Consider the following 8,435-nt stretch of genomic DNA (forward strand, 5'->3'; position numbering starts at 1 on the left):
TGTTTCAATAACCAAGTTACAGTTTTACATTGAAATTTCACTTTCAAAAAATTTATTTACTTATAGTTGTAATTGCATCTTCGAATTTTTCTTCCTTTTGAAATCTAAATTAACATTAGGCTGAATTCTTAAAACAATACTTCTATTTTGTCTCATAATATAAAATAAAAAGAACTTATAAATAATAATAAAAATAGGAAAATATCAGGTAAATGTCTCTTTTTGTTTTTAAAAATATTAATTGTTTGGGCTTATTATTTGGTTTTAAAAGAATTAAATTAAATGATTAATTCTGCATATGAATTAAATTAAATTAAAGAAAATATCTTTGAAATTATGTTTTAACCTTTGAAAATGATTTATTTCTTCTTAAATTATGTTTAGTTGCACGAATACTTAATAAGTTAAATCACCTTTAATTGCTCAGATACATTAATTATCTAAAAAATTGGTTTGTTTTGCAGGAGACACTTGTCACAGTCCTCAACAATTTAAGTGGTATGAATCGTGTTTGACTAATTCAATAACTTTTCTAGCTAAAATTATTTTTCAACTAGAATATAAATTATTTACTTATATTTATCATTTTGTTAAGATTTTAGTTTTACAGTTGTAATTGCATTTTCAAATTTTTCTTCGTTTTGAAATCTAAATTAACATTAGGTTGAATTCTTAAAGAACAATACTTCTATTTTGTCTCATAATATAAAATAAAAAAGAACTTATAATAATATTAGGTAAATTTCTCTTTTTGTTTTAAAAAATTAATTGTTTGTACTTATTATTTTATTTGAATCACAAGAAGACAGTAGTGATGACGATGATGAAGAAGCAACAGAAGAAGAAGAAAAAGAAGAAGAAGCAACAGAAGAAGAAGAAGAAGAACAGGAGGAGGAGGTAGGTAATTAATGATGGTTTAAATTAACATTATTCTATTCTCTTATTTGATGGTTGTAATATTAATGCATAATTTATACAGACTATAAACAGAGATCAGTCACTAAGACTGAGTTGTTGAGTTGTCTTACTAAATATTTTAAATAGCTTCAATATAAAGACATCAAACCGTAATTGCATGCAGGAAATGAAAAAGAATAAGAAGCAAGACGCAGAGAAGCCAGAAGGACTAATTGAAAATACTTCAACTGAGACTTGATTCTACAATACCTACTGGTATGAATCATGTTTACAAACTGCAATATTTATCCAAATTTTGTATGATTAAAATGAAAATATTTCTTATTATTGCCAACTGGATTTTGTTAATATTGTTTTGTAGAGGAAGGATAACACTGAGAAAGTATAAAGAGCAAAGTACAAAAGGAGATGATGTTTAATTTCTCCATTTGGGGATGTCTATATAACAACTTAACCATTCAATTGCAGATAAATAAAGAAAGTTTGATTGTTGTAAATAGTTTACTATTTGAACAATATTGATGTAAAATACTTATTTTTTCTTCGATTGTGATTCATGATCGTTTTATTAGGATCCTCACCATAATCACCACGTATATGTTTGTTTGATTCAGTGAGAAAATTGTAATGGAAGATTCATGGAAGATAGAGCATGGAATGGTAGAACAAAGAGAGCAAATCACACTGTTGGAAAAGCAGACAAGCTGAAGAGGAAGTGGGATTTTCTTAAAAGGTATATACCTTGTGTATCATTGGATTATTTAAGATTTTCATTGAAAATTTATTATTTATGTCTCATCAATGTCAAAACAGGTGGGGAATTTCAATCCAAAGAGAGGTGGCAGGTCGACCATCAGTCAGCATAGGAGCTCAGATAGTTTAGGCGGTTGGGTACCAACTCCCTCAGACTAAGGCCTATTAATTATATGAATATGGATGGTGCAGGGGCGACAATTACTAGAAAAGAAAATGATGAATGGAAAAGGACCCCAAATTGGATCATTTTTATACATTCAGAAGAAAGTTGAATGCTTGACGTATGCAGGCAGCTTATGCATTTCTACTTCCCAGAACAAAGACCGCCATGTCTAAGGTTATTTTTGATCAGCCCTCAATACTTTTAATTGTTTCAATTACGTAAAATATTATTATTATAATTTTCCCGTTCTATTTTCAATGAGTACTTTTGTTAAATATTGTTCAGGTTCGTCAAATATTGGAAGCACATATAGTTGGTGATCATTAATTTGGCTCACAATTATCAGAAAATTCAGAGGATGACAGAGCATGAAATGTTCAAAACCCTGAGAACAGGTACGAACACAAGCACCTTTAAAGCATTTTTGTACAGTACTATTACTAAATACATTGATTAATTGCGATGTTAATTTGTGGGTAACATATTAAATAATTGTACAAATATATAGGTTATCAAAATCTGTATGTATCAAACACAATTCTCCTTTGGAGAGTCATCTTTAACATGGGAAAAGAATCATAAAGGAGCAGAAAATGTAATCTAACATTATTATTATTTATGTTTATATTTTAATCTGCTAAATTAGTGTTTAAAGCGTGGAGGCACTGGAAGAAACCTCGAACAAAGAAGATGTCCTGCGTTTTTTCGACTGCGCCTCTGAGAAAAGAGGAAAAAGGTAAGTTGTATAATTCCTTCTTCGTTGCTTATGTTATGGTAATGCGGAACTACGAGGCTGTAACGGTAGTGTTAACCGGATACGAGGCCTGGGAATTTTATTTTTTAAAAGATAAGTTACTGTACTGGAATAAGACAGTTTGGGACGGTGGCTTCCCCTAGTTGCTAGATGGTAAAGTTACAGGGAGAACATAATGCCAGGACTATGATTTTTGTTCTTTTATTATTTCAAAAAAAAAATAGAAGAAATTTGTGCAGTTAGCATCCTTTATGTGCAGATTTAGGATACAGTGGTAGCGTTAACGGAGAATTGTTTCATTTGTTGGTAGTTGTTGGACGTAATGAAAGTATTACTATGTGTTAAGAAATAAAATGATAATCTAAATGAAGGTACAGTTTCACTTTTTGAACAATAGTCTTATATCACTTTAATTTGTAACATTTAGCGTAGGTTAAACATTTAACAATGTCAATCATGTCCCGGATTGTAATGTAGTTGATGTTACATGTGATGAATGCTGTGCCTGTATGCTGGCTGTGTAGTGGTAAAATTCACAAGTTAGGTTATATTGATGTAATACTTGAGCGGGAATTGAAAAGACTAAAATGAATGATTTTTCAGGAGACTAAGATGCTCGATGATGAAATTGAAGAGGATGAGCTGTTTTGAAATCAAGATGTCTTAATGAGGTAGTGAGATTATGCATTATTCAAAGCAATCTCATTGAATTTGAATTCTGCCTTTTATTTGTTGTATAAGAAGTCTACCACTTAATCTTCTTATGAAAGTTTAATTGAGTGTCTCCATTGTATTTTCTTTGCATTCAGTTTTCTGTTGTGCTTTTGAATTTTTCATTGGTAGATCATGATGATCTGGTTCTGAAAATGAAGCAACAAAAATGATATTGCTGTTAACAAGGGGACTGCTTAAGAATGTGGTTCGAGTGCTTCTTAGAAGAAGCTTCCAGTAAAATGTGCTATTACAGTACTTATTATCTGATTTTACTCACACTTGTTGGTGTTAGGAACTGAGCTAGATGAGGAGGAGAAAAATGATGCAGAAGAAAGGTATAGCTCCTCTTGCAGCAGTAAATGATCTTAAATTCTTTTGAAGGTATAAATTCACTTGCTTTACACATTGCTGTTGGAAATGTTCAGGGAAAATTAAGCTGGCTTATTGTGGGCATATTATTCGATTTTAATTGATTTCATTTAGGCATGGGCTGTAAACCAAGGGCATTGCTACCTGAAGGCCACAAATCCTGGAATTATTTCAGGTGTCTAGATGATTGCTTTTTCTTTTTTGTTGTGCCAAAAAAATCTTTGAATTTTCCTACTTGTTCACTAAGTCCTACACAGGGGTTACCCTTGTAACCTAAAAATCTTGATAGTAAGTATGTTTATTATCCAAAAAAGTTGCTCATGAAACTAAGGGCTTATACCACTCAGTTCAATCCATGGGCTACATTAAGGTATCTTGTATAGTTACATATGGGCCCTTGATTTCTTTAGTGTTTCTACGGTTAAGGTTCTAGTGCCACGTTTGTCTATCCACAATACCAGGAAGAGAGTACACAATGTTGTCACAGTTTGTAATTTGTGTCCTATAAGTTGAGAGAATATTTACCAGTGTTTATATCTTTTCTACTTTAGCATATAAAAGGAAAAGAAAAAGGAGGAGAGGAGAAGAGGATGACCCCAACGAGGATGTTCTGGAACAGCTCAGCGGTTAGGCTATAGTACATGGTATATAATATCAACTCATGAATTCTGCGAAGTATTAACCTCTATGAAGTAGTGTACCATTTCCTTGTAGAGCTCAACTTTAATAGTGGAACTGAGTTTTGTAGAGATCATGAACTGAGGAACTTAGATGTAATTCAGCGAGGGAGAAGGAAGAGCGGGAGCATAGGGCAACACGGTCTATAGTGGCCTACGATATGAATTTGTCAAGATGGTGAAACATTTTATACTTATTTATAATTTCTGCAGGTTATATATCGTCCGCAAACGTAACGGTCTTATCTGTAGCGCGCTCCTTTCAGTCAGAGGATTTCCCCCCCATCTTTCCTTGTGATGTCCTCCTCTACTGTCGGTGCACAAGCTGGTTTTTTTTGTAAAGCGTGGTATGGCGTCACAACCACTGCAATTGGTAACTGTCACATCTCCTGCCGAGCTTGTACATGCCCATGCTCCATTTTTTTTCTAGTTATGCTTTTTATCTCCTATTACAAATTTGTGGCCTGTTGGAGTTTCTATAAATATACAGGACTTGTAGAATTAATGATCCACTCCAAGATGGCAGCCTTCCCTGGACCGGGCTGTAGGATTTACATATAATCACTTCTAGAGTTTTAAGGGATTAAAGCACCTGTCAATACGCCGCATGTAAAGGATTTCATTATTACATAACCAGAAACAGCAACTTTGTAAACACAGGCATTCTTAATGTTCATCTAATTGCCCACACACACCGGCTCCCATTCATGGATGCATGAGCCATTACTTCACAAAAATTACATGTAAAAAAATCCAACGTGCGCATATCCGAACATTGATTTTTCTTCCCAAATGGAACCAAATGATAGATTTGCTCACAAGTACTCTACCTAAAGTTCGCTATCTGTAAAAACATTGTAGTGTGCAAAAGAGAGCGGGATTGGTCCGCAGACGACCGTCAGTATCAGTTTTCTTCATATTCACAATCTAGGTTTCGCTGGTCGGACCAAACTGTATTACCTCAATTTGTTTTCATAGGCTGGTGTCTTGGATGCAGTGATGATTTACTGAACGTTTAGTTGTGCATGCTCTCGATTTGTTTTTTGATATGTCTTACCAGACCAGGGGGCTGTTCTGGGCGTCCACCCCGGGACAACCCCCCCTCGCACCACGATTGCTGCAGGTCGGTTCGTCTGGCATTTGTTTGCCAACTGCTGGCACTTAGCACAAGAAACATTACTGTTTTGGCATTGAATCAGTGGTAACGCCCCAGTTGGGTTGTGGTGTACTAAGTTTGGGTCTGACTACTGCGGTTCTGGCAGTTTTAGTGCTGGTTTGGAGTCGTCGTTTTATTGAATTTACTGGGGAACTAAGTTTTGAACTAGCATTTAGTTGTGAACTGCACCCATCTTCTGTGCGCTCATGCTTCTACCCTACCCAGACAGCTCATTGTGGGCTGTTGCGAGACATGCCGCCGGCCGCCCCGGTGTAGTTAGATACTGTGTGGTGTCGGCGCGCTCCTTGTAGGTTTAAACCGCCTGATGGCCTTCTGGTATCTCCGCGCCCTTCGACCCCCTGCGCCTTTAACCGCAAGACTTATTGACTCTCCCACAGGAACATACGAACCAGGGGTGAGTGGCCCTTCTGTTTCTGGTTCTCGACCCTCCTCGCTTTCTTTGGTATCGGCCCGTTTCGTCTTTTTTGCCCTCCCCGTGGTTCCGTTCCAAGCCTTGCTTTGGTTAGAAGATTTGGTTGCTCCCCCTTTCTTGGTTTTCTTGCTATGTTCTGGGGTCGCTGTCTCGCGGGTTTGGTTTTCTTCGCTAGGCGTGTCCGTTGTGTCTCCTTGTTTTTCCCCTGGCTCACCGTTCTGATGCAGTAGCACGCGCGTAGTCTGCCCTCCGTCGTTTCACATCCAAAAACCCGCCCGCTTTCACCGCGCATAGTGTTTCCGGGTGTCCCGCCCCCACACTCATGTATGTTTGTGTGCGCCGTGGTTGCTGCCCTCACTCTAGAATACTTACCGTGTGACAACACGCCCGTTCTATGCGAGTCATCAACTCTCACTCGCGCCTGCCTCCCCTTTTGCCGTTTCCGCCGTGGTGACGGCTTTGTGACACCACACCCGTGCCCCACGTCTTTTGGACCCCCTGTGTTGTTGCACCACAACACCCCCCCACCCGCCGCGCCTGAGGGTCAACTGCGCCGCCCCCCCCTTCGTGGTTTGTCTTGGCCTATCTGTGGCCTTTTTTTCTTTTCCCTGCTACACTGGGTCCGTCTCATTTTGGTTCTTCACTCATTTCCACTGACGCTGCGTCTTCTACCCCCGAGGACCAGCTTGCTCTTGGCTACCTCCCTCGCTGGGGCGCGCCCCCAAGTACACCTATCAGACGCACCTGGAGTGGAATCATGCGAAGTTCCGATCATGCATACTTACGCCTCTTTTTGCTTGCACCAGAGTAGCACCCTCTCGTGTTTTGCCCACAGAACTGAGTGGCACTTATCACCAGAGTCTCTCCCAACTGAGAACAAAGGGGGAGAGTGACTTTCCTGCCCAGCAGAAAGCGGAGAGCTCTAGTACCCTTTTGCTGCCTCTCATGCACCTTTGCCCCACCTTTCTTCTTGGCCTCCATCTTGTTAGTTCGGAGACCTTATTGTGTGTAGTGGAGGTGCGAAGACTGAGACGAGTAACTCCATCTTCCCCCGGGGAAATGCCCACCCACCTGTGCTGTTGCTTTATACACAAAACCCAACCCCTTGACACGAAAAGACTTGAGAAGCACAAGTGCTGCAAGTCATGTCAAGAACACAGAGATGACTGCAGACGGTATTCTGTTTAGAGGTTTCGACAGGACCTCTTTCGTTTTGTCCTTGAAGCGTATTTTTCCTCACTTTTTAGAGAGCGATCCAGAGGATTTGCGGACACCCCGTTTGTGGATGAACCATGCGGTTCAAGAGGGAATAATTGTGAGGGAATGGGGCCCCTTGCGTTTTGCCATTTCTCACAACTATATGATCTCCAGCGCACATGCTTCGCGTGCCTCGGCCCCGCAGGATCAGCTCGCCGTTCCAGAGAGATGGGGCACCTTTGCACGTCGCCGTCTTTTCAAGACTTTAGAACGTAAAGAAGCAGATTAACTTGTGGAACGCTTTTGTTATAAGCCACTTGTTGGGCGTATGATTGCGCGTCAGCCAAAAACCAACGTTTGCTTAAAATGTTGAAAATGAAGCATAGGTTTGGAGTGTTACTCCTGAATCTTGGAGGACCCACAGAACACTCAGGATGTCTCAACCTTTTGTTTAATTTATTTGCAGATCCGGTATGCCTGCTCTCTCTTCTCAGATTGTCCCTCCATTTCCTTTATTCTTACAATTATTATCTATTTTCATGTTGTATCTTTAAAATAGTATTTTCCAATTGTTTTATTATTGATTCAGGACACTCATACCGTTCTTCCCGGTTATAGCGGTTTCTTCAGTGGCCTTGGCAAAATTAATTTCTGTGTACTAGCTCCCAAGTATAAGAAGGACTATGCTTCCGGTGGTGGTCACCTTTGCGGGAAAATACAAACAAGGGTTACATGTCCTGTAATTTGTGTAGTATTTATGTTTCGGACATTATGTTTTGCGTTTCTTTCTTCTTTCTTTTATTTTTTTTTATTTTAGAAAAATCGTGGCTCTGTTTTCTTTCTCTTTTTTTCCCCTCAACGTTTGTCGTAAATACGTTATTGCTTTCAGAATAAGGCAAATAAGCAACACTACAAATGGCTTGGAATAAAGAATACTAACACGGCGCCAATGTCTATGTTGGAGTGAGGTAATGGTACCCCGTTCACAGAAGAGGCAGTGCAGCAGGTAGGTTTAATTTTTCACTTATGTAACATGGGATACTTTTGCCTCACATTGAACTGCCAGGGGTCATGAGCTCTTTCTTTGTTTTGTTAATGTGATCTTTGTGGCGCTTATTTGATTAATACATAAAAGTGTCCAGAAGCATTATTCTGGCACATTATGTTTTAACGGCTAATTTATGATAAGAATGACTCCTATCTTAAAACTTGGAGTCCATAGTTTAAAAAATTTAGCTACGTTTGACAGATCAGAGAGACAGAATACAAGGCTCGTTGTGTTGCCGCTTTATCCAAAG

The sequence above is a fragment of the Pistacia vera genome, unplaced genomic scaffold (assembly GCF_008641045.1).
Source record: "Pistacia vera cultivar Batoury unplaced genomic scaffold, PisVer_v2 Contig294, whole genome shotgun sequence".
Taxonomy (NCBI): Eukaryota; Viridiplantae; Streptophyta; class Magnoliopsida; order Sapindales; family Anacardiaceae; genus Pistacia; species Pistacia vera.